General features: G+C 41.6%; 1 long non-coding RNA gene across 4 annotated transcripts in view; it reads left to right on the top strand.

Moving 5' to 3' along the window:
• The window catches only part of LOC109550265 (uncharacterized), a 219975-nt gene that overhangs the window by 182520 nt on the left and 10927 nt on the right, over positions 1–26528 (top strand). The window contains exons 9-10 of one of the 4 annotated variants that reach the window (XR_012327502.1): positions 7174–12698; positions 13579–13626. The exons of 1 other annotated variant lie outside the window; for it this stretch is intronic. This is a non-coding gene — a long non-coding RNA (uncharacterized lncRNA). Of the gene's footprint in view, positions 1–2817; positions 4016–5449; positions 6424–7173; positions 12699–13578; positions 13627–26528 lie in introns of those variants that run through there. 2 more of the 4 variants (XR_004523020.2, XR_012327506.1) reach the window with 2 other exon arrangements.

The following is a 26528-nucleotide window of genomic DNA, read 5'->3' as shown; positions in this document are numbered from 1 at the left end:
GGGTTGGTTTGTTACCAAATCCAAGCTCGCTCTGCTCGCCACAGGACAGGCCAGTACGTCGGGAGATGAGGTGTTGAGGCAGCGACTATGACTTTGTTCGGGAAGCCAGCAGACCGAGGACGTGGCCGACTACAGTCTCCAATAACCATCCCAGGGGCTTTGGATGCCAGCTTCTTGGACAGCACAGAGAGTGGGAGGAGATGAGGAAGTAAAGTAAAAAGGCCATACAATTTGCAAGTGTCCCCTGGAATGGCCAGCCTCGGGGAGGGGATGTGTTCATTTCTTCTTTCTTGCAGCCATCCCCAGGTGGACAGGGTCCGGATGTTCCCCTGAACAAAGGCACTTTGGTTTAACAGAGGGGCAGGTTCCCCAGGGAAGGCCCTTATGTATAGACTGTATCTTTTTAGGGAACAAAAGCAAGAGGAAGCAGCCATTAAAGGAAAGAAACAGATCCAACATGGAGTCAGGATTGGCTGTTCCCTGTTACAGTTTCTCAGGTGAAACATGAGTCCACTGCAGAAACCGAGCTCCAACCTAAGAAAGTGTGTAAACGCCTGAAATTCCACGCTCTCCTGCCTGTCCTGCGTCGGGGGAGCCCCACCTCTCGGACGGCGGTGGAGAGCAGGGCAGAGCATTTCTGCCAAGCGTGGACCACTGGTGACCAACCCAGGCCACCCGCGGCCAGAAAAGCACACCGGGAGAGGATGTAACTTAAGAACCCGGAATAAGCCAGAGAGCATTAAAAACACTTCGTCTCAAGGACTAACTGGATGGTTCCCTCCTTCGGTTCATTCCCAGAACTTGCTTGAATCAGAAACCATGAAGCCAAAGCTGGGATCTGGGCGAGGTGTGGGCAGGGCCGTGCTGCCGGGACCCTGGCCAGAGATGCGCCGTCCTGCACCGCACCTGCCCTTCTCCATCGCCTGGCGCTGGGGGCCTGTGCAGCTCGTGTGCACTGTGGATAGTGGCTGCCGCGTGTCCACAACGCCAGTGTCCGGCGTGGGGAGGAGGCTGGTTGTGAAAAGGTGCGCTCGGACGGTTCAGCCACTCTGGGTGTCAGGGAGAAACAACCGCATCTTGGCATGTGCTCGCAGTGGCTGCTTTTAAAAACAAATCAGTAGGAAAACCACTCTAAAGAGGGATGAATGTGTTCTCTTTAACCAAAATTGAACTCCGGCCGTTAATCTGAACCTGAAACGTAGGTGCGTGTTGCCTATGGCCAGATCCTTTTCAGTGTCCCTGTAATGAGTTGAAATAAGGAATTTCAGGAAATCACTTTGGTTAACATTTCCCAGAACTGCGGTTTCTCTGATTTGCTCTATCTACTATTTGGTCCCTTTCGAGGTAGTTGGCGCTGTCTTTTTGGAGAAAACATTTTTGTGATCATCAAGAAGGGATCTGGGACCGGAAATCAGCATTGACATCAGCAGATAGAAGCTGTTGGGAGCGAACTGAATGGACCTGAGCCCACACGCGTGGGCATGTTTTCCTTGAGGCTAAATCCGGAAAAGAGGTTTATTCGTGTGTTTCAGTGAACGTGCACAAGATTGTAGGAAACGGTTAATCTTTCGTTAAAATTCATGGCCTTCTGGGATTACTGGGCCGTTCATTACAGGTATCAAAGCAAACATTAAGTTCTGCTGTATTGTGAAGTTTGGCCCATTCAGTTGGAAAAATCTTAACGATCAAGAAACCATGTGTTTTTACTCAGATATGTTTTATGACATAGCTGTAAAATCTTGTCTCAAATAGACCTACCGCAGGCCTGCATTGTTTCAGACGGTAATAGGACTCACTTCTGAAATGCCTTTGTATTAAGTCTAAACGATGGATGAAAACTGGAGGGCTTCACACAGTTGTTATTTATGACTCTTCTTGTCTCACACGAGGCTCGCGGCAGCGCTCTGCAAGCCTGTGTGAGGGGCAGGTTCGTAGAAATTACAGCCCCGGGAGTGTGACAGCAGTTCAAAGCCAGCCGGCCCAGGCCACTGCTAACAAACGTGTTTAAAGGTTTCTAACTTGGCACAAAGCTGGATCCAGAAGGATTAAAGAGTGAAGTGTTGGCTATCAATCTAGAAAGAGTATTTTTCGTAACATTTGAAGGGGAAAAAACGTAATACATTGTTGTTTCCACTCAATCTTCCACAGAGAAAGTTTCTTTAAAGTTGCAGAATTCTTGTCTTCAGGGGAAAAAGATCTGTAAACTGTGACCAAGCAAATGCATTCATCTAGTAAAGAGTTAACAGGTAGCCAAAGGATGGGTGGCTTTTTGCTTTTAACGTGATACGATCTTAGATTCCCTATCAATTCCCCATGATTGATTTTCACAGGAATTCTCCCAAATTTCCCCCCAGGTGAGGCTCTAGCGTGACTAGTCATTTACTTTAGGGCCACTCCAAGCCTTGTCTTTTCTCCTAAAGCCTCAGTTGTCACTGGAAAAATGTCACAAAGAAATGTTCTGAACAATAGAACCAGCTTCCCTTTTAACCTCTCCAGGTACCAAAAACAAAACGCTGTAAAAATAATTATATTTATGCGTAAAATATTTATTCAAAACCTATAAGGAGCGTCTACAGCTGTCACTAGTCACTGTCTTAAGGGCTAGTGTGCATTCTGGCGTTTACCATATACGAACCACATAACCTCATTGGTTCTCAAGGAAGATTTGGAATTGTGTTGAGAATGGGGAGCACCTCAGATGTCTTTGAATCCTTTTCTATCTGTGGTGCAGTTAACAGCATTTTGTACATAATGGGTGTTCAATTAAGATTTAGTTGAGTGATGGAAAACAGAAACAAATGAGAGTCTTTTCTGCAGAGTGAGACACCATACGAAGTCGAATCAGTCGTGTTCCTGACACTCACCCTTGAACTATGCGCACGACGCTCAGCACGGACGCGTAGGCTCGCATCGGGGGTCCTGTCTCACAAAGTACAGTTGCCCATTGTCAAGGGCTGCACAATGTGCGTGTCCCTCCAAGATTCATGTCACAGTCTTGCCCCCCAGGACCTCAAAATGTGATTTTATTTGGAAAAAGGGCCTTTAAAGAGATAATTAAGGTGAAATGAGGTCATGGGGGTGGGGCCCTGATCCAATCTGACTGGTGTCCTTATAAAGAGAAGAAATTAGGACACAGACACACACAGAGGAAAGACCATATGAAGATGCAGAGAGAAGAGGGCTCTCTACAGCCCAAGAAGGGAGGAAACCAACCCCACCAGCATGTGATCCTGGGCGTCCAGCCTCCAGAACTGTGAAAAAACTGATTTCTGTTGTTTAAGCCGCCCCATCTGCGGTACCTTGCTATGACAGACCTAGCAAACTAGTGTACTCTTATGAAACTCTATTTCATCTTTTGAAATCTGCATAAAAAGAGTTTGAAACCACCACGTTTTTTCCTTTATTTGATCCTCAGCTAGCTAATCGGTATCTGTATACGCATCCGTGTGCATGGTTGATGAGTTAAACTTTGCGAAGAGCAGTGTCTACATTTGTCTATCTTATCAGAGCTATTTAAAGTTAATGTTGAAGAAGATGTGGTACATATATACAATGGAATAGTACTTGGCCATAAAAAGGAACAAAACTGGGTCATTTGTAGAGACGTGGATGGACCTAGAGACTGTCATACGGAGTGAAGTAAGTCAGAAAGAGAAAAACAAATATGGTGTATTAACGCATATATGTGGAATGTAGAAAAATGGTACAGATGAACTGGTTTGCAAAGCAGAAATAGAGACACAGATGGAGAGAACAAACGTATGGACACCAAGGGGGGAAAGCGGGGTGGGGGTGGTGGGATGAACTGAGAGATTGGGATTGACATGTATACACTAACACGTATAAAATAGATAACTAACAAGACGCTGCTGTATAAAAAATAAATTTAAAAATAAATTTAAAAATAATCATAAAGTTAGGGTTTCCCTGGTGGCGCAGTGGTTGAGAGTCTGCCTGCCGATGCAGGGAACACGGGTTCGTGCCCCGGTCCGGGAAGATCCCACATGCCGCGGAGCGGCTGGGCCCGTGAGCCATGGCCGCTGAGCCTGTGCGTCTGGAGCCTGTGCTCCACAACGGGAGAGGCCACAGCAGTGAGAGGCCCGTGTACCGCAAAAAAAAAAAAAAAAAAAAAAAAATCATAAAGCGAATGTTTTGAGCTCCCTTTCCTGTGCAGATCTGTTGGTGAGCAGCGCAGCGATGTTCTCCCCTTGGGCAGGAAGTGGAGGGCAAAGCCAAGCTGGGCGGCTGAAGAAGGGCCTTGTCCTAGTGCAGAAGGTGCCCCACATGCTTGGTGGAAGGCAGAGTTCTATGCTAACGGCAACTACTCTTCCAAGAGCAGGTGGGACTTCTTGAGGGTGAGCTCACTTTGGTGGAGCCGTTGAAACGGGTAAATTTGACTTGGCAAAGGTGAACTCTGTGATGGACTAGCAATCATCCAGAATGCTTTGTTAGAGACATTCTATACCAGAAAATGCACAAACCTGACTGAAAGAAAGAAGCATAAAATAAATTCTATGCAAGGAAGATGCTGGTTTCAGCTACAGTTAGGCTGTTTTATATTGTCTCCAAGGCCACCCCTCCCAGCCTGGATGGACGGGCCCGGGGGACAGATGGAGGCTGCGTGCCCACAGCTGTTCTGAGCGGGCAGCTTCGTCCAGGTGCCAGTGTAGCCTGACGCATCTCTCTGTTACAAAATACAGCGAAACACGTCGCCTAGCAAAAAGCCAGGTGAACCCCGCTGTCTGAGCGCCCGTGGACATCATGTGGGAAGCCTCAAATCATGCATGAGTCTGCATCTCCACTCGCTTCGCTAGGGAGTCTGGGTTCGATACATGACGCTGCTGCTACAGAAATAGCCTGATGTATTTAGCAATATGGAGAAATCACGGTAAGACTCAAAGGGAAAAAAGTGCTTAGGTGAGGCCAGTACAGTCAAGTTGGTGTACAGTTAAATCCGAATGAATAAGTTCAGTGGGGCTTGGTGATTTTTGTGTTTTGAAAAGGATTATTATTCAGACCGTCCGAAGGCCTCATCCATCCTTCCCTGGTCTGACTGGCTCTCTGCCTTGACTCCAAACACACTCCGTCACCCAGACCTGCTGGCTCTTTCACTGTGGTGTCTCCAGTGCTTTGTCTCGGACACTCTTTTTGCTTCACAGGTAGGCTTCTCGGGTGCTTCTGCCTCTCGTGACGTCTGGCTTCAGGGCCGTGAGCCTGGCTGACTGTGATTCCTGAGCCTCCGGCAGGGGCCTCCTGTGGCCTCTCAGGCCCTGTCCTTGTTTTCTACACGCGTGCGGCAGAAGGCCCCTTGGGCCCTGTCCGTCCGCCCCTCCTGCCCACCTCCCATTTGCTTGGGGCCAGGCACTCCCAGCCCCTGCCCGATCCCACCCCTTCCTCTTTGGAACCCCGAACACTTAGGATGCCTTGTCCTTCATCTTTGTCTCCCTAGGTCCTAAAGTTACCGCGTCCAAGCTCGCTCTGCTTGCCGCACGACAGGTCAGGGAATCGGAGGCGAGGTGCCGAGGCAAGGAAGATGACTTTATTCGGAAAGCCGGCTGACCGAGGAGATGGCAGACGAGTGTCTCTGAGAAACCATCTTTTTGGGGTCTGGATGCCAGTCTCCTTTACAGCACAGAGACAGGGAGGAGATGAGGAAGTAAAGTAAAAAGGCCATGGTTTTGCAGAGGTCCCATGGGATGGCCAGCCTAGGGGAGGGGATGTGTTAATTTCTTCTTTCCTGCGGCCATCCCCAGGTGGATGGACGGGGTCAGACGTCTCCCTGTGAGCTGAACAGAGGCGCGTTAGTTTAACACTCAGGCAGAGGGGCAGAGTTCCCCGAGGCAGGCCATTATGTAGGATTATAATAACAAAAGCAACAAAAAGCAAATATTAAAGTCAAAGAAACAGAACTCCAGTCCGATTTAGCTCTTTCCTGTTAAACTAACGAGGTCCTCCCGTGGGCTGACGGTTCCCCGTGGGTGTACAGGTGGTTGTGCTTTAGCACGTTAGGTTCGGTCCCTGCCGGTCCACACCTGTCCTCACCACCTCATTGTGTGCCTGAGTGCTGAAGAGCTGGCTTTGGAACCCGCAGACCGGGCTTTGAATCCCTGCTCCGCGATTACTCTCTGTGCCTTGGACCGTTACCTAAACACCCTGATCTTCTTTACCTCCAGTGTCTTGACATTTAATAATTTCATCTCTGAATCTGTTTCTTTTTTTTTTTTTTTTTTTTTTTTGCGGTACGCGGGCCTGTCACTGTTGTGGCCTCTCCCGTTGCGGAGCACAGGCTCCGGACGCGCAGGCTCAGCGGCCATGGCTCACGGGCCCAGCCACTCCGCGGCATGTGGGATCTTCCCGGACCGGGGCACGAACCCGCGTCCCCTGCATCGGCAGGCGGACTCTCAACCACTGCGCCACCAGGGAAGCCCCTGAATCTGTTTCTTAAGTGAAGTTCAGTGGGGCAAGGGGGCATGGGAGGGGGGGCTCGGGGCCTTAGCTTACAAGGGGTTCCCCCACTGCTGCTTCTCCCCTCTCCCCAGGACAGGCTTTCAGCTGCCGGCGCCCCCATCACGGCCCCCCGAGGTCCCCTCTGGCCTCCCCCTCCGTGCCACCCAGGCACCACTGCTGCAGCCAACCTTGGGGTGAGGGTGACGACGCTGTGCGCATCCCTCCGGTGATGGGCGGGGCGATGGAGGAGTCCTGGGGCGCGCTGGCCGGGCATCGCCGTGGTCCACGGGCTGACCTTCTAGCCCGGTCCTGACCCCAGGCCCCTAGGAAGTGGGATGCCGGGCTCGAGGTCACGAGGTTCGTCCGCCTGAAGCCAGAGCACAGGCGTCCCCACCCGGCGGGAGGGAAAGGGGCCCAGCTAGGCCTTGTGCGCACGCGGGGGCCCTGCATGCCCATTGGGCACGCCTGTGCAGGAGGAGGGCAGCGTGACGTTGCAAACAAAAGAACCCCAGGAACCCCAGGTGAGAGACCCAGGAAGAAAGTAAAGAGCGCTGTGTTTCGGTGTCGTTATAAGCACTGTTTTCCTACGGTTTTAAAACCAAGGGTCCTGCATTTTCATTTTGCACCTGCCTCAGTTATGCATAGAATTATTTTGAGAATTAGACGAAATAACACATGCTAAGCACGTGGAAAATACACAATAAAAGAGAACTCTTGTTTGCATAGGTAAAACTGGACTCTCCCCAGCTCTCCAGTCCACGGCGGCGGGGGGTGGATTTCACAAGATCTAGGCGGCACCGGAAATAGTAAGCAAGATGGGGGGTGATTTGTGTATATACTTTTTTCTCCCACAATCAACACATTTCATCATATTCCGAGAGGGGCTTACGATCCAGAAAGTTTAAGTTTCACTGCGTTTAAGCTTTAGGAAGAGCACGTGCCAGGTACTTGGAAGAGCTGAGAGGAAACCCTCAGAACCTGTCTCTCCGTACATGGGGGGCGTTGAGGAGAGGGGCCTCTCCAGCCAAGTCCTTTAATCACTGGGAAACAGGAGCCCAACATGACATTTAATTTATAATTTCCTGGATCTTCAAACAATTCTCCTTTTAGAAAGAAATATTATTTTTTATTTTATTCTTAGATCTCATTCTTTAAAAATAAGAAAATTATCTTAAATGTCTTTATAAGACGTTCTATGTAGGACCCCCATCCTAGCATTAATTTTCCCGTGGTTACGAGTCGACAGCAGAGGCAGAGGTCTCCTGCCCAGCACTATGACACCTCCTCTGAGATGCAGACCCTGCTGCAGAGGGTCAGAACCAGAGCACCGTGGCCCAACCGTCACCAGGGAAATGAGCACCTCAATGGCGGGGCACACCTGCCTTACTTTGACTGGAAATCCCATGCATTGGATATAATAAAAAGCAAAAACTGTATCATTTAAGAAACGCTGTTAGTCTAATTAAATGACAATGAACCATAAAAGAACCATTTTTGATGTGCCTAGCAGAGTCTCAAAGTTTCTTTTTAAAAAGTTTTCCTGGTATGGAAACCCAGAAGTTCTGTGACGGTTGGGACAAGATGGTGGAGTTGTTTAAATGAAAAAATGTTTTTTAAGTGTTTCGTTTTGATTAAAGATATGTGTGTTCTTTTCATCGTTTTGCAATGAGTGCCTGCAGTGTATCAATGCCTGGGCCTGGCCCTGTTGCATTTCTGATGGTCACCAGTGCTGTGCTCAGCTCGGGGACCCTGATGTTTGCTCCGACCTGTACGAGGCTGCTTCTCACGCAAGGCTCATTCTGAAGGGAAATCACATGCTTTTTCATTCCTTGAACAGATGAGGAAAGTGCGGCGAGAGTCTGAAGAACAGAAAGGTACATAACGTCTGGGGTTCATTCCATCCTGAACCTCTTTGCCCTCTTGATGGCCTTTCACAGAGATTTCCAGACAATTCCTGGGTACCATCTCTGAGTTCATTCTAGTTCATGATTTCATATGGGTTTGCTTCTCTTCAAATCATTCTGTGACCCAGAGGTCAACCTACCCCCCCCCGCCCCCAAATTAAAATATTGTTGATGAAGGGCAACAGGATTTAGCTCTGAAAGAGGGCATGTACTCAGGGATGGATTCAGAGAATTTCTCCCAAAACTTTGTAAAATTATTGGTAATAAATTAGAAATATGCAATTTCAGTGATATGGCTAGATATATTCCCAAAGAAGAATGACAGCTTTGTCCTAACAGATATTTCAACTTTTTATTTAAAAAAATTAAACTTAGGCTTACAAAGAAGTTGCCTACACCCTTCACCTGGTCCCTCACAGTGTTAATATCTTACATAATCATAGTACGATTACCAAAACTAAGCAGTTAACACTGGTATTTTTCCACTAACGTCCGTATTTCTGTTCCAGGATCCAACGCAGGAGCTCATACTGAATTTAGTTTTTCACCTCCTTCGTTTCCTTAATCTCTCCTTGTCTTTCAGAACGTTGGCGCTCGAGGTGTACTGGTCAGTTATTTTATAGAATGTCCCCTCATTGGGGTTTGTCCTATTTTTTTATTATTATGTTGAAGTTGTCCATTTTTTAAAGGAGATCACAGAAGTGATGGGCCTTTCTCAGTGCGACATCCTGAGGGTATATGATGCCGAGATGTTTTATCATCAGGGATATTTACCTTGATTACTTAGTTAAGATGGTGTCTGTAGCTTTGTCCATTATAAAGATTTCCCTTTGCAATTAATAAATATCTTGGGAGAGATACATTGCGAGGAACGCAACGATTCTGTTTCTCCTTAAATCTTCACTCACACCATTTGGTGAATCTGGCCAACAACAACTATTACTGTGGTGTTCTAGTGCTGACTTTGTATTTTCCTCATTGCTTCTACTCATCAACTGGAACTCTGTAAAGAAGAGATATCCCTCTTCTCTATTCGTTATTTATTCAATTATGTACTTTCACCAGGATGTTGGACTCATGGCTATTTATTTTATCCTGTGGGCGGTAATCCAGTACTCCATTTATTTCTGTTGTTCAAATTATTCCCGGCTTGGCCATCGGGAGCTCTCTCATGTCGGCCTCTGTGCCCCTGTAATACGTCCTGTCCTCTCCTGAGCACTTCACTCTCTAGTAACACAGAATGCTCCAGGTCTACGTTGTATTTTCTCTGCCTGCGTCCTGGAGTCAACCCCTTTCTCAGAGTTCTGACAAATATGAAAATCATCATTCAAACTTAGTCTGGAAACCATAGGTATCATACAGCTTGATGATATTACGTACCGAGGACTGATTTGACTATTTGCGATGTGACATAAAACCTTATTCCTTTTAGACCTCGAAACATCAGTAGAAACCCCTGCAGTAAGTGTGATTATGGCCATTTTGCCAATGAGAAAACTAAGAAGGCTAAGAAGAAAAGCAAGTAGTTGCCCAAGATCTTATACTAGAGAAAGAAGGAGCTGGAAAGAAATCCTGTAAGCTGTAAAGCCAGACTCCTCCCACCTTGAAAGAACCAAAACAAAATATTGGCAACTCCTGCTGTCAGCCTGATGGTCCGCCTATGCTGAACTTCAGTGAAAGGTGCTTAGAGCAAAACAGTTCTGCTGAAGCCAGGGCGTCTGTCCTTTCTTTTATGAAAAAGGTGCATTTTTGACCCAAGCATTACCTATCCTCACCTGGGATAAAAAGCCATGAAAACTGAGTCTGACTTCGAAATTATAAAACAATCAGAAGGAAATATACTTGAGTCCCAAGAGGAATATTTCTGGTGACGGAGTGCACCCAAACACAGATTGCAAACCAGATATTTTTACACTGACGCTGGGGAGAAGCAAAGCAGGAGGTGGGACGTGTCCTTTCCCACTCAGTCCTGCCGTTTCTGAAAACTCCAAGTTTTGTCAGTCAGCCTACATTCCTATTAAAGTTGGGAAATTCATGCAAAAAGGAATGTTCCTTGGACTACAATAAGCTTTTCTTATCCATTTTCCTTTGACTAGGTAACAGATGACAGTTTTTAATAGAAGAGCAGGGCTTGGGAACATGGAAAAAAGCATAAAATTTAACATTTATGTATTTCCAACTCCTGGTCACAGTCAGAGAGATTTAAAAATGATTAAGTGAGGAATTTATAGCTTCATACAATCACATTCATAGCAATAATATTAAGGCTTTCAAAAGGACGAAAAATGGAAAAACTATAATGCTAGGGTTTTTTTTAGTATATAATCTGCTACAGCGAAGACTTACCTTGAATCCATGCGGCCTTGCTGGTAGTTATTTCTGAGAAAAGCGACACTGAAACGACATTAGAGGACAGGTCTGCGTTATCACGACTCAAGAAAGAAAAGACGACGTTCAGTAACGTGACAAGTCAGTAACGGGGGTTCCCTGTGTACGAGTTCACACCCAAGTTTCATTTCTGAGTTAAACACTCTGTTTCATGATGGCCTTTGCTGAATCATGAGAGAAGGTATATGTGAATAGACCATTAATACATATAAGTTCATATATGTTTGTACATGTGTATAGATACTTTAATACATACATAGTTTTATATAATTGTATTTTGTATGTATTATTATCAATTAGCTTTGGTAGATAATCATATCTAATATTTATGTATATCATGTATGTATTGCATATATAATAATATAATACAGTAATTATATTTATATCTATATAAATATATAGATTTATTGTATATATATAATATATGTATATATATTCCCATTTATCAAAGCTAATTGACAGCCAACATCTAGATACACAGTTCAGTAAAAAATCAATAACAAAAAAAAATTTTTTTTTAATCCAGTACTGAAAAACAAATACTCAATCTCTAGGCTTCCACCAAAATGGAAAAGAAACAATCTGCTTTACACCAGCTTAAATAAAACTGAAACTGGGGCAAAGTCAAACAACTCGTTTGACCTGATGTATCAAGGTTAGGGGTTTGTCACTGTGACTTTTGCATAATTAGACAACATAGTACACGTATAGCATTTAGTGTAACGCCACACACACAGGCTCTCAGCAGTTTTTACAGGATGGTGATAATAAGAATGATATTGGTGATGATGGCAATGATGCCTGGGTGAGAAGGGACCTAAGTCAGGCTTAGATGATAACCAGGGATAAGTCAGGCTTAGATGATAACCAGGGATAAGTCAGGCTTAGATAATAACCAGGGAAAGCTTCCCTAAAAAGGTGACTTGCAAAAGGAGATTTTTTGAAATATTTCTAGTAAGTGTGCTTTCAATGAGAAGATATCAAATGGAATATGGGCATTTAGAAAATATTATAAAACTGTAAAAAAAAAAAAACCCAAGAGGACAAATGTGTTCCATGTTGTACTGTTCTCCTCTTAAAAGATGAGGCATCAATTGTACAAAGTATTTGGCCACTAGGAAGATGGATTAAGAAAAGCAACGCTGTAAAGTGGAATTAAGCTTGAGGAAGCCTCGTAACTGCCTGATGGATGGTCTTGGTGTATTTTTTCACTTAAACATTCAGACATACATTGAATCACCAATTTGAGTCGGTGATTACAGGAGTGTGGTCGTATAAGACTAGATCTGAGAACTGAGACAGAGATCTTCACACTTTGGTGTGTTTATTAAACATATATAATCCCAAACAAGAACAATCCCTATTCCTAGAGCATTCTTCAGCGTACTGCCAGTAAGTGGAAGATGCTGGAATTGGAAGTATTCTGATAGTAAGGGAGACAGTGAAGAAAGAAACAGTTCAGAGACCTACGGAAAGTCACACCACAGTTACTAGTCGGTCACTCCTTGAACCAATCGTATCCTGACCACCTACTACGTATCAAACACTGTGTTCAGAGCTGAGGTTATAATAATGATTGAGAGAGAAATCCTCCCTGCCCTGAAGAGTTAAAAGTCTGTTATCAGACACAAATAGATACCGAAGAAATAGTTACACACAGAAATAATTATTTTGCATGGTAGTGTCGTTAAGGAAATAGCAGGAGGCTGCAGAGGATAACACGGAAGAGGGAGAATCACTGTGCGTAGGGGCCACTAGTGAAGGCATTTCTAAAGAATGGGTAGGAGTTAGCGGAACACAGTATGGGCATGATGAGGGCACGGCAGTGTCGGAAGCTGGAAAGTGGCTCCTGAATTGAGTTTATGTGGAGAGATGCAAAAATATGCCCACGCTTTGATTTCAGCCATGGACAAGAGAAAAATCAACATTTACCTAACCTGAACATGTGCTGGGCACAAGGTATGTGTTTTACACTTATCATCTTATTCAACCTTTAAATAATGTAGTGATGTATGTGCCCACTAAGTAGGTTAACTTACTTGTTCAAATCACAAAATAAGAGATACGACGAGGATTCATACCAAGATAGCATGTCTCAAAGTTTCAGTCTTGATCAATAGGCTGAAGTTTTTTACAAGTCTGGACGGGAAAATGACGATAGTTTTATTTATTAGGAAAGCAGAATTGCAGGCTATATTCTTTAGTTTTGATTGTTCTCAGCGCTGTTTTAATATTTTGGCAAGAAATAATAGGTTGGCTAATTCTCATTTCTACTTTTCTATATTAACTGAAGAGAAATATTGCTATAGTCTATACCAAAAAAAATTTTTTTAATAGGACTTAATTTCTTTAAAAAATTTGTTAAACTGTTTAAAATTATCCAAGTAATAATGTGCATGTATTCAAGTGGCACTCTGACAGTGATCATTAAAAACACAATTGTCAGGCTTCCCTGGTGGCGCAGTGGTTGAGAGTCAGCCTGCCGATGCAGGGGACATGGGTTTGTGCCCCGGTCTGGGAAGATCCCACATGCCGCGGAGCGGCTGGGCCCGTGAGCCATGGCCGCTGAGCCTGCGCATCCGGAGCCTGTGCTCCGCAACGGGAGAGGCCACAACAGTGAGGCCCGCGTACCGCAAAAAACAAAAACAAAAACAAAAAACATAATTGTCTAAGAAAAATGATGGTCCTTAGCCCATCCTCCTAATTTTTGTTCTACTCTTTCCTATCTTTCAGCTGTTTCTAATGTAATTTACCACAGCATTCCCAAATAAATGCTTGGACAGACAGCTCTTTCTTGATTTCTAGCTTTTAGACGATATCTCTTACTCTCCTTATATAGGCAAACCTCAGAGATACTGCGGGTTTGGCTCTGGACCACAGCAATAAAGTGAGTATTGAGATAAAGTGTGTCACCGTAACTTTGTTTCCAGCACAAATAAAGCTATGTTTACACTCTGCTGTAGTCTGTTAAGTGTGCAATGTAGCATGTTGTCTAATAAAACAATGCACATACCTTAATGAAAAATACGTTATTGCTAAGAACTGCTAAGCATCATCTGAGCCTTCAGGGAGGGGTAGCAGTAAAGTCACTGATCACAGAGCCACCATAACAAACGTAACAGTCATGAAAAAGTTTGAAATATTGTGAAAATTACCAGAACGTAACACACAGACACAAAGTGAGCAAATATTGTTGGAAAAAGACTTGCTCCATGTGGGGTTGCCACAAACCTTCAACTTGTGAAAACCCCATTACCTGTGAAGCACAATAAATTTAAAAACGGGGTCTGCCTGTATTCAGGTTGAGAATTAATCTATTTTATATAGTCCTCCATATCCATAGACTACCCCCCTCCCATTCTTCCAAAATACGTATATCTCCCTTTTGATAAATCAGTAATCAGAGTGTACATTAATATGACTAATAACATTTACAGTTAAGCAGTGTAATATGATTACACCTCCTGGCTTACACAACTTTTAATTATATAGCAATAACAAAAATAAAACCCTTGTTTGTCCTATCTTGTAAAGAATATTAAAATGCCATGCTTTGAAATACGTTCCACAAGGAATACAATAGCCTTATCACAAGGAGCTTTTCAGGTTATCTACTATTCACGTTTTAAAAAATTAGTCTTAGACTTTCCTTCACTTAAGAAAACATCTAGTTGTTACAGCCTTCATTTTTTATTTCTGTTAAAGATAAGACTAAGTAATATTCCTGCTCTCCCAGTCCAATTCTATTTTGAATTAAACTTTGTCCTGAATTTGTGTATATTTGATATTCCTTGTATTTCTATAAGAACATAGAATATTCCTATAGAAATACAATTCCTTGTATTTCTATAATTAAAGTTTAATCTATGTTTAATAAAGTTATCTAAGGTATCCATTATTGCCTTATACTATCATCTAAAACCCTCGGACGTTTCTTTTACAAAATAAGCACCGGTAAGTGGAGGCAAGAAAACGTAAGTTTAGAAGCCAGATCACTGTGGCCTAGCGGCTGCTCTCCCAGTCGGTGGCTCAGTGTGGACGGCTGGCAGGTGGGGTGACGAGGACCCCGAAGCATTTTTTCGAACCAGCGTCTGCAACCAATCACCCAAAAGACAAAATGACAGCGACATGTAGTGATGGGATTGTTTCCTTGCCAGCGTTTTAGTTAGAAAGAGCTTTCGAGATCCACTTAGAGATGGAAACAGTGTGCTGGAGCACCCGGCGCTCTCAGGTATGTGAAGAATGTCCTCGTATCTGCTTGAAATCTGGGGCCGTTAACAAAGCAAGCCCAGCCGCAGACACTGCTGCCTGACCCCTCCTGTCAGCCCTCCCCACCCACGGACATTCTTTGCATGACTTGTGCACCGAATTCGCCAGTATTGAATGTACATCAGGATGGTAATTTATGAAGTGAGAAAGCCTCCGCTCTGGACTCAAGTCCTCCTTGCATTAACCCCCTGTATTTTGGGCCTCGGGCCCCACCTCTCTCTGCTTCCCTCCTGGTCTCCACGCTTCGTCTTTAGGTCATTTTGGAGCTTGTGGACACAGTCCCGAAAGTAGCACGCTTCATAAAGGCTTTGACAAACAAACAGGCAAACAATGATGGAATTTACTATTGGACGGTAATGTCTCTGTTCCCTGCCTTTATACATGGTGGTGATGAATTTTATTTACATATTCTGTGGTTTTTAAATAACATGACACTGTGCAGGACTAAAGTCCTTCTTGGTTTTCATAACGGCAAAATCGGACTCGAAAGACACATTTCTAGGAAATAGAAAACCAGCATACACACTATCTACAGGACATGAACAAAACATGATAGAAAGAGACAAAAGAAGGCTTGATATAGAGAGTGAGTGAAATCAATAGGTTTGATTACGGAACGCAGCCTGCATTTTTCAGGTTTCAGATGCTGACTTAACCATCTGACGTGAAAACCCACAATTGAAATTCATATGTATTTAGGTTGATTTTATTATCTATGACTGAATGTGTGAGTTTAGAAGTCCTCCATGGACTCTGTCTACCTATAAAATTCAGATACCATGGTCCCTACTTATGGCGATTAAAGCTCTAAAAAATACTGAAAATATTAAGTCCAAGTTGTCCTGAAGACCGTCTGGACGCACTTAGGAGAGACTGTTCTTTGTACTTGTCTCATTCCTCAACACCTGTGCTTCACGAGGCTGTGGGGTGAGTTCAGTATGTAGTCAGATGTGCACAGGGTGTTTCTGGCTACAGGAGAAGAGCTGCTCAGTTCTCGCTGCCACAGCCCCTTAAGTAGCTACTCTCATGCTCCAGCGTATTTTATCATCTGTAGTGGGATCAAAAGGAAAACAGGAAGATCTCAGTGATCATACAGATACCCTCCCTCTGGTAGAAAAAATATATATATGATATTACATATATATATTATTTATTTATTTATTTAACATCTTTATTGGAGTATAATTGCTTTACAATGGTGTCTTAGTTTCTGCCTTATAACAAAGTGAATCACCTATACATATACATACATCCCCATATCTCCTCCCTTTGTGTCTCCCTCCCACCCTCCCTATCCCACCCCTCTAGGTGGTCACAGAGCACCGAGCTGATCTCCCTGTGCTATGTGGCTGCTTCCCACTAGCTATCTATTTTACGTTTGGTAGTGTATATATGTCCATGCCACTCTCTCACTTAGTCCCAGCTTATCCTTCCCCCTCCCCATATCCTCAAGTCCATTCTCTACGTCTGCATCTTTATTCCTGTCTTGCCCCTAGGTTTTTCAGAACCATTTTTTTTGTTTGTTTTAGATTCCATATATATGTGTTAGCATACGGTATTTATTTTCCTCTTTCTGACTTACTTCACTCTGTATGATAGACTCTAGGTCCATCCACCTCACTACAAATAACTCAAATTCGTTTCTTTTTATGACTGAGTAATATTCCATTGTATATATGTGCCACATCTTCTTTATTCATTATCTGTCAGTGGAAACTTAGGTTGCTTCCATGTCTGGCTATTGTAAATAGAGCTGCAATGAACATTGTGTTACATTGTGGTACATGACTCTTTTTGAATTATGGTTTTCTCAGCATATATACCCAGTAGTGGGATTGCTGGGTTATATGGTAGTTCTATTTTTAGTTTTCTAAAGAACCTCCATAGTGTTCTCCAGAGCGGCTGTATCAATTTACATTCCCACCAACAGTGCAAGAGGGCTCCCTTTTCTCCACACCCTCTCCAGCATTTAATGTTTGTAGAATTTTTGATGATGCCCATTCTGACCAGTGTGAGGTGATACCTAACTGCAGTTCTGATTTGCATTTCTCTAATGATTAGTGATGTTGAGCATCTTTTCATGTGTTTGTTGGCAATCTGTATATCTTCTTTGGAGAAATGTCTGTTTAGGTCTTCTGCCCATTTTGGATTGGGTTGTTTGTTTTTAAGATATTGAGCTGCAGGAGCTGCTTGTAAATTTTGGAGATTAATCCTTTGTCAGTTGCTTCGTTTGCAAATATTTTCTCCCATTTTGAGGGTTGTCTTTTCGTCTTTTTTATGGTTTCCTTTGCTGTGCAAAAGCTTTTAAGTTTCATTAGGTCCCATTTGTTTATTTTTGTTTTTATTTACATTTCTCTAGGAGATGGGTCAAAAAGGATCTTGCTGTGTTTTATGTCATAGAGTGTTCTGCCTATGAGTTTTATAGTGTCTGGCCTTACATTGAGGTCTTTAATCCATTTGGAGGTTATTTTTGTGTGTGGTGTTAGGAAGTGCTCTAATTTCATTCTTCTACATGTAGTTGGCCAGTTTTCCCAATGCCACTTATTGAAGAGGCTGTCTTTTCTCCACTGTATACTCTTGCCTCCTTTATCAAAGATAAGGTGACCATATGTGCATGGGTTTTTCTCTGGGCTTTCTATCCTGTTCCATTGGTCTATATTTCTGTTTTTGTGCCAGTACCGTACTGTCTTGATTACTGTAGCTTTGTAGTATAGTCTGAAGTCAGGGAGCCTGATTCCTCCAGCTGCATTTTTCTTTCACAAGATTGCTTTGGCTCTTCGGGGTCTTTTGTGTTTCCATACAAATTGTGAAATGTTTTGTTCTAGTTCTGTGAAAATTGCCATTGGTAGTTTTATAGGGATTGCATTGAATCTGTAGATTGCTTTGGGTAGTAGAGTCATTTTCACAATGTTGATTCTTCCAATGCAAGAACATGCTACATCTCTCCATCTGTTTGTATCATCTTTAATTTCTTTCATCAGTGTCTTATAGTTTTCTGCATAGAGGTCTTTGTGTCCTTAGGTAGGTTTATTCCTAGGTATTTTATTCTTTTTGTTGCAATGGTAAATGGGAGTGTTTCCTTAATTTCTCTTTTAGATTTTTCATCCTTAGTGTATAGGAATGCAAGAGATTTCAGTGCATTACTTTTGTATCCCACGACCCTACCAAATTCATTGATTAGCTCTAGTAGTTTTCTGGTAGCATCTTTAGGATTCTCTATGTTTAGCATCATGTCATCTGCAAACAGTAACAGTTTTACTTCTTCTTTTCCGATTTGGATTCCTTTTATTTCTTTTTCTTCTCTGATTGCTGTTGCTAAAACTTCCAAAACTATGTTGAATAATATTGCTGAAAGTGGGCAACCTTGTCTTGTTCCCGATCTTATTGGAAATGGTTTCAGTTTTTCACCATTGAGAGCGACGTTGGCTATGGGTTTGTCATATATGGCCTTTATTATGTTGAGGTAAGTTCCCTATATGCCTACTTTATGGAGGGTTTTTCATCATAAATCGGTGTTGAATTTTGTCAAAAGCTTTTTCTGCATCTACTGAGATGATCATATGGTTTTTCTCCTTCACTCTTTTAATATGGTGTATCACATTGCTTGATTTGCATATATTGAAGAACCCTTGCATTCCTGGGATAAACCCCACTTGATCATGGTGTATGATCCTTTTAATGTGCTGCTGGATTCTGTTTGCTAGTATTTTGTTGAGGATTTTTGCATGTATGTTCATCAGTGATATTGGCCTGTAGTTTTCTTTTTATGTGACATCTTTTCTGGTTTTGGTATCAGGGTGATGGTGGCCTCGTAGAATGAGTTTGGGAGTGTTCCTCCCTCTGCTATATTTTGGAAGAGTTTGAGAAGGAGAGGTTTTCGCTCTTCTCTAAATGTTTGATAGAATTCACCTGTGAAGCCATCTGGTCCTGGGTTATTGTTTGTTGGAAGATTTTTAATCACAGTTTCAATTTCAGTGCTTGTGATTGGTCTGTTTATATTTTCTGTTTCTTCCTGGTTCAGTCTTGGAAAGTTGTGCTTTTCTAAGAATGTGTCCATTTCTTCCAGGTTGTCCATTTTATTGGCATATATTTGCTTGTAGTAATCTCTCATGATCCTTTGTATTTCTGCAGTGTCATTGTTACTTCTCCTTTTTCATTTCTAATTCTATTGATATGAGTCTTCTCCTTTTTTTCTTGATGAGTCTGGCTAGTGGTTTATCAATTTTATTTATCTTCTCAAAGAACCAGCTTTTAGTTTTATTGATCTTTGCTATTGTTTCCTTCATTTCTTTTTCATTGATTTCTGATCTGATATTTATGATTTCTTTCCTTCTGCTAACTTTGGGGGTTTTTTGTTCTTCTTTCTCTAACTGCTTTAGGTGTAAGGTTAGATTGTTTATTTGAGATGTTTCTTGTTTCTTGAGGTAGGATTGTATTGCTATAAACTTCCCTCTTAGAACTGCTTTTGCTACATCCAATAGGGTTTGGGTCGTCATGTTTTCATTGTCATTTGTTTCTAGGTATTTTCTGATTTCCTCTTTGACTTCATTAGTGATCTCTTGGTTATTTAGTAGTGTATTGTTTAGCCTCCATGTGTTTGTATTTCTTACAGTTTTTTCCCTGTATTTGATACCTAGTCTCATAGCGTTATGGTCAGAAAAGATACTTGATATTATTTCAATTTTCTTATATTTACCAGGGCTTGATTTGTGACCCAAGATATGGTCTATCCTGGAGAATGTTCCATGAGCACTTGAGAAGAAAGTGTATTCTAATGTTTTTGGCAGGAATGTCCTATGAGTATCAGTTAAGTCCATCTTGTTTAATGTGTCATTTAAAGCTTGTGTTTCCTTATTTATTTTCATTGTGGATGATCTGTCCATTGGTGAAAGTGGGGTGTTAAAGTCCCCTACTATGATTTTGTTAATGTTTATTTCCCCTTTTATGGCTGTTAGCATTTGCCTTATCTATTGAGGTGCTCCTATGTTGAGTGCATAAATATTTACAGTTGTTATATCTTCTTCTTGGTTTGATCCCTTGATCATTATGTAGTGTCCTTGTCTCTTGTAATAGTCTTTATTTTAAAGTCTTTTGTCTGACATGAGAATTGCTGCTCCAGCTTTCTTTTGATTTGCATTTACATGGAATATCTTTTTCCATCCCCTCACTTTCAGTCTGTATGTGTCCCTAGTTCAAAAGTGGGTCTCTTGTAGACAACATATGCACAGGTCTTGTTTTTGTATCCATTCAGCCAGTCTATGTCTTTTTGTTGGAGCATTTCATCCATTTACATTTAAGGTAATTATCGATATGTATGTTCCTATTACCATTTTCTTAATAGTTTTGGACTTGTTTTTGTAGGTCTTTTCCTTCTCTTGTGTTTCTTGCCTAGAGAAGTTCCTTTAGCATTTGCTGTAAAGCTGGTTTGGTGGTGCTGAATTCTCTTAACTTTTGCTTACCTGTAAAGGTTTAAATTTCTCCATCAAATCTGAGTGATATCCTTGCTGCATAGAGTAATCTTGGTTGTAGGTGTTTCCCTTTCATCACTTTAAATATGTCCTGCCACTCCCTTCCTGCTTGCAGTGTTTCTGCTGAAAGATCAGCTGTTAACCTAAAGGGGATTCCCTTGTATGTTATTTGTTGCTTTTCCCTTGCTGCTTTTAATATTCTTCCTTTGTATTTAATTTTTGATAGTTTGATTACTATGTGCCTCAGCATGTTTCTCTTTGGGTTTATCCTGTATGGTAATCTCTGTGCTTCCTGGACTTGATTGACTCTTTCCTTTCCCATGTTAGGGAAGTTTTCAATTATAAACTCTTCAAATATTTTCTCAGACCCTTTCTTTTTTCTCTTCTCCTTCGGGGACCCCTATAATTCAAATGTTGGTGTGTTTAATGTTGTCCCCGAGGTCTTTGAGACTGTCCTCAATTCTTTTCATTCTTTTTCTTTATTCTGCTCCCTGACAATTACTTCCAACAGTTTATCTTCCAGGAGGTCACTTATCCGTTCTTCTGCCTCAGTTCTTCTGCTATTGATTCCTTCTAGAGTATTTTTAATTTCATTTGTTGTGTTGTTCATCACCATTTGTTTGCTCTTTAGTTCTTGTAGATCCTTGTTAAATGTTTCTTGTATTTTGTCCATTCTCTTTCTGAGATTTTGGATCATGTTTACTATCATTACTCTGAATTCTTTTTCAGGTAGATTGCCTATTTCGTCTTCATTTATTTGGTCTTGTAGGTTTTTACCTTGCTACTTCGTCTGTAACATATTTTTTTGTTGTTTCTTTCTTTTTTTTTTTTTTTTGGGTGGTGCTGTATTCCTGTCTTACTGGTTGTTTGGCCTGAGATGTCCAGCAGTGGAGTTTGCAGGCAGATGGATAGAACCGGGTCTTGGTGCTGAGATGAGGAACTCCAGGAGGCCTCACTCCAATTAATATTCTCTGGGGTCTGAGGTTGTCTGTTAGTCCAGCTGTTTGGACTGAGCTCCCACCACAGGAGCTCGGGCCCGACCTCTGGCCTGGGAACGATGATCCCGCAAGCTTTGTGGCATGGTAAAAAAAAAAAAATAGAAAAAAGAAAGAAAGAAAGAAAAAAAGGAGCAGTACAATATCAGAGAATAAAAAACACCCCCCAATTGCTAAAGGGATCTTTGTCCACAGAACACTTGTTCAGGTGTGCAAAGTTTTATGGATTGATCTCTCAGCCTTATACTTGAAAAAATATTTTCCTAACCACACAGTTTTTATCTAGTAACCAGATGTTAAGCACAGTGCCAGTGCCTTTGAAAAATACTACATTAAAAAAATGTGCAGAGCACTTCCAGTTTCAGTGCCAACATGTAAAGAGCTTGGAAATCATTGCTGTCGTCCTCACAACAAGAGAAAATCTGAGCTAACTGAAAATCAAAGGCTTTCTTGAACCCATCAGAGAATTGAGGTTCCAGGGCTAATCGCCAGCCTGAAGTCTGGAGATTCAGTTGAATTCAGGGGACCGCAGCCAAGATCAGTTTGCCCAGAGCAGCAGGCACTGCAGGCATAGACCAGCAGGCATACTCGAGTGGTAATGTGATGACTTGCTGGAGGCTGAGTTTGGACTAGACTGGTGGTGAGGAACTCCTGGGGCTGCAGTCCAGGGGGACTTCCATCCTTTCGTGGACTTTAAGTGAAGGAACCCAGCAGATTCTCATGGTAGGTGCCGAGAAAAATCACGTCTGTCTGCAGCATGAGGAGGAGAACACCAACTACTTTGAAATGTGCCCGGTGTTTTCTCTATGATGAGTGTTTACTCCCCAGGGACAGTGACTTCACCAGAGCCTTGTCTCACTTGGGGAGAAAGGCAATTACGCAACTCCAGTCAACTCTAACCTTCCCGTTTCATCTAAGGAGGGGAGAGAGAAAAAGCTAAGAAATGGTTGCGAAAATCACAGCTGAGGGACACAGAAAGACTGAAGTTAATCATTAAATGAATGACTGCTTTCCTTCTCCCACTGCCTGCCAGCAATTAACAGGGATCCTGAATAATAAGAGTGCCTCAAGCTGAAAGAGCTACAAAGTTCAGACTCTATTTGAGAAGGAGTCTCCAGGGAAACCCAGACAATATGGGAGAGAAAAACGTGGGCACCAGAGGAAACTCTAGCCTCTGACACCCACCTCTACACCAAACAGTAAACACAGCCTAAGTCCTACCCAGATAAACACAAAAACTCTTCCCAAAGGCCTACTTACCTCAGTTCCTTCTATTCAGTGCACCACGTTCAGCTTTCAACAAAAAATTACAATGCAAGCTCAAAGGCAAAAACACAGTCAGCAGAGACAAGGCAAACATAAGAACCACACTCACCAATGGAAGAGATTTTGAAAATTTTATATCAGGATTTTTAAGTAATTGATATGCTAATGTCTCTAATGAAAAAGTGGACAACATACAAGAATAGATGGGTAATGTAAGCAGAGAGATGAAAACGCTAAGAATCAAAAGGAAATGCTAGAAATCAAAAACATTGTTAACAGAAATGAAGAATGCCTTTGATGAGCTCATCAGTAAGCTCTACGTAGCTGAGGAAAGAATCAGTGAACTTGAAGCACGTCATCATAGACTTTCCAAACTGAAATACAAATAGAGAAAAAGGAAAACATAGAACATAATATCCAAGAACAGTGGGGTATTTTCAAAAGATGTGACATACACATAAATAGAATATTAAAAGGAGAAGAAAGAAAGGAGCAGAAGAAATATTTGAAGTAATAATGGCTAAGAACTTTCCGAAATTAATGACATTCCAAAGAATAGATCCAGGAATCTCAAAGAATATCAAGTAGGATAAATACCAAAAAACCTACACTTAGGCATATCATATTCAAACTGCAGAAAACCAAAGACAAGGAGAAAATCTTGAAATAAAGCAAAGAACAAAATTATCTATAGAGGAAAAAGATAAGTATAACAGCATGCTTTTCATCAGAGACTGTGCAAGCAGGAAGAGAATGGAAGGAAATATTTGAAGTGTTCAAAGGAAAAAACCCACCAACCTTGAATTCTACATCCAGAGAAATTACTCTTCAAAAATGAAAGAAAAGTAAAGACTTTCTCAAACAAACAAAAAGAGAGTATTCATTACCAGCACACCTGCCCTGCACGAAATATTAAAATATGTTCTTTAGAGAGAAGGGAGATGCCATAGGTCAGAAACTTAGATCTACATTAAAAAAAGAAATTGGAGAAGGAAAGAAGGTAAAGTAAAATCATTTATTTTATTCTTAATCCATCTAATAGATAAATGTTTGCTCAAAGTAATAATAACAACAATGTATTGTGTGATTGATTATAACATATGATACACTGGAGATAAAGACAGCAATTTTATGTGGGAATACTCTGCTGTAAGGCACCCGCAGTGCTCACGAAGTGGTACAGTGTAATTTGAAAATAAAATTAGATTAGTTATAAACGTATATTGCAAACTTTATGGAAACCACTAATTTTTTTGAAAGAAGTATAACTGACAAGCCAAGAGAATATACAGTCATATAGAGTGCTAACTTAAAGCCAGAGAAGGCAGAAAATAGAAGAGAAAGAAGAACAGTGAATAGAAAACAGTTACAACCATGGTAACTATGAATCCAACTATGTCAATAACCACTTTACATGTGAGTGGTCTCAATACACTAATAAAGACAGGTTGTTAGAGCGGATTTTTTAAAAAGATCCTACTACGGGTTGTTTACAAGAAACCCTTTTTAAACCTAAAGTCACAAGTGAAAAGTAAAGAGGTGGGGAGATATGTATCATACTAACAGTGATAAGAAGAAAGTTGGCCAGTCGAATTAATTTCAGACAATGTGGACATCAGAACAAGGAAAAAGAGACATTGCATAATGATATAAAGGTCAGTTGTCTAAGAAGACAACACTCCTTAATTTGTATGCACCTAGCAAGAGAGAATCAAGATGCCAGAGAGGATTTTGCCTCTATTTAGGCAAAACCTGACAGACCTTCAAGGAAAAACAGACAAGTCCTTGATTATAGCTGGAGAAGACAACATTCCTCTTCATTAATTGACATATCAAGCAGACAGAAAATCAGCAAGGATACAGCTGAGGTGAAATGCACCATAACAACTTGACCTCATTGACCTTTGTAGAATTCTGCATCCAGCAATATCACAGCACACACTCTTCTCAAGCTCACATGGAGCACGCATAAGATAGACCCCTTTCTAGGCCAGAAACACAACTAATTTAAAAGAATAGAAATAGTACAAAGTATGTTCTTTGATCACATGGGCATTAAATTTGAAATCAATACAGATAGTTGGAAAATCCCAAAACATGTGGGTATTGAACAACACGTTTCCAAATAACACAATGGAAAAAGAAGTCTCAAGAGAAAGGTTTTAAAATTTTGAACTAAATGAAATTTAAAATACAACTTATCAGAATGTGTGAGACACAGCGAGAGCATTGCTTAGAGGGAAATTTATAGCATTAAATACATACATTAAAAAAGACAAAAATTCTAAAATCAGTAATCTAAACTTCTATTTTAGAGAATTACAGAAAGTAGAATAATTTATGCCTAGAGCACGTATAAAAAAGAACTAATAAAAATTAGAGCAGAAAGCTGTCATGTAAAAGATCAATGTAGAAAATCCCAAAGAAATTGGGAAAACACCTTCCTGGAACTAATAGGCAATTATAGCAGAGTTGCAGGATACAAGATTGATATGCAAACATAAATTGCTTTCCGACACACCAGCACTGAACAACTGGAACTTGAAATTTAAAACAACAGCATTTATAGTAGCATTCCCCCCCAAATACTTAGGTATAAATCTAACAAAATATGTACAAGATCTATATGAAGAAAATTACAAAATTCTCCTGAAAGAAGTCAAAGAAGATCTAAATAAATAGAAATTCCATGTTCATAGATATGAAGATTCAACACTGTTAAGATTCTTCTCAACTTGATCTACAGATTCACATCATACTAAATCAAACTACTGGCTAGTTACTTTGCGGACATCGACAAAATGAGTCTAACGTTTATAATGAAAGGGGAAATACCCAGAATAGCCAACACCACCCTGAAGAAGAGCAAAGTTCGAGGACCGGCACTATTAACTTCAAAAGTTGCTATAGGGCTTCCCTGGTGGCGCAGTGGTTGGGAGTCCGCCTGCCGATGCAGGGGGCGCAGGTTCGTGCCCCGGTCCGGGAGGATCCCGCGTGCCGCGGGGCAGCTGGGCCCGTGGGCCGTGGCCACTAAGCCTGCGTGTCCGGAGCCTGTGCTCCGTGACGGGAGAGGCCACGGCAGTGAGAGGCCCGCGTACCGGAAAAAAAAAAAAAAAAAAAGTTGCTATAAAATTATGGTAATCAAGACAGTGCAATATTGGTGAAAGAATAGATAAATAGATCAGTGGAACAGAATAGGGAGCCCAGAAACAGACCCACATAAATATAGCTGATCTCTGACCAAGGAGCAAAGCAATTCAATAGTGAAAGGACAGTCTTTCCAACAAATGGTGCTGGGACTATTGGATTCATTTGAAAAAAATTAATCTAAACACAATGCATACAACTTTCACAAAATTTAACTGAAGTGTCACATCTGCCTAAGGAGACGTGACACTTCATTGTACAGAGGGTTCCTGGATGAGATCCTGGAACAGAAAAAGACATTAAGTTAAAACTAAGGAAATCTGAATAAAGGACTTTACTGAATCATAATGTATCAATATTGGTTTCTTGGTTGTAACAAATGTACTGCATTAATGTGAGATAATGACAGGGAAGCAGTGTGCAGGGCGTATGGGAACTGTGTACTATGTTCTCGATTTTTGTCTCCATCTAAAACTATTCAAAACATAAAGTCTATTTAAAGACAATGGAAGGATAGTTTTGTAAAAAAAAAAAAAAAGCATAAATAAAAATGAAAAATAATGGAAAAGAAAAATGAGAAGAAAGAACAATGCCTTACTGAGTCTGAGTAGAATAAACAAGAGGACTACATAACACCTTTCTTC

The sequence above is a fragment of the Tursiops truncatus genome, chromosome 18, assembly GCF_011762595.2.
Source record: "Tursiops truncatus isolate mTurTru1 chromosome 18, mTurTru1.mat.Y, whole genome shotgun sequence".
NCBI classification, from domain to species: domain Eukaryota; kingdom Metazoa; phylum Chordata; class Mammalia; order Artiodactyla; family Delphinidae; genus Tursiops; species Tursiops truncatus.
This window is presented reverse-complemented; position numbering and strand designations above follow the sequence as displayed.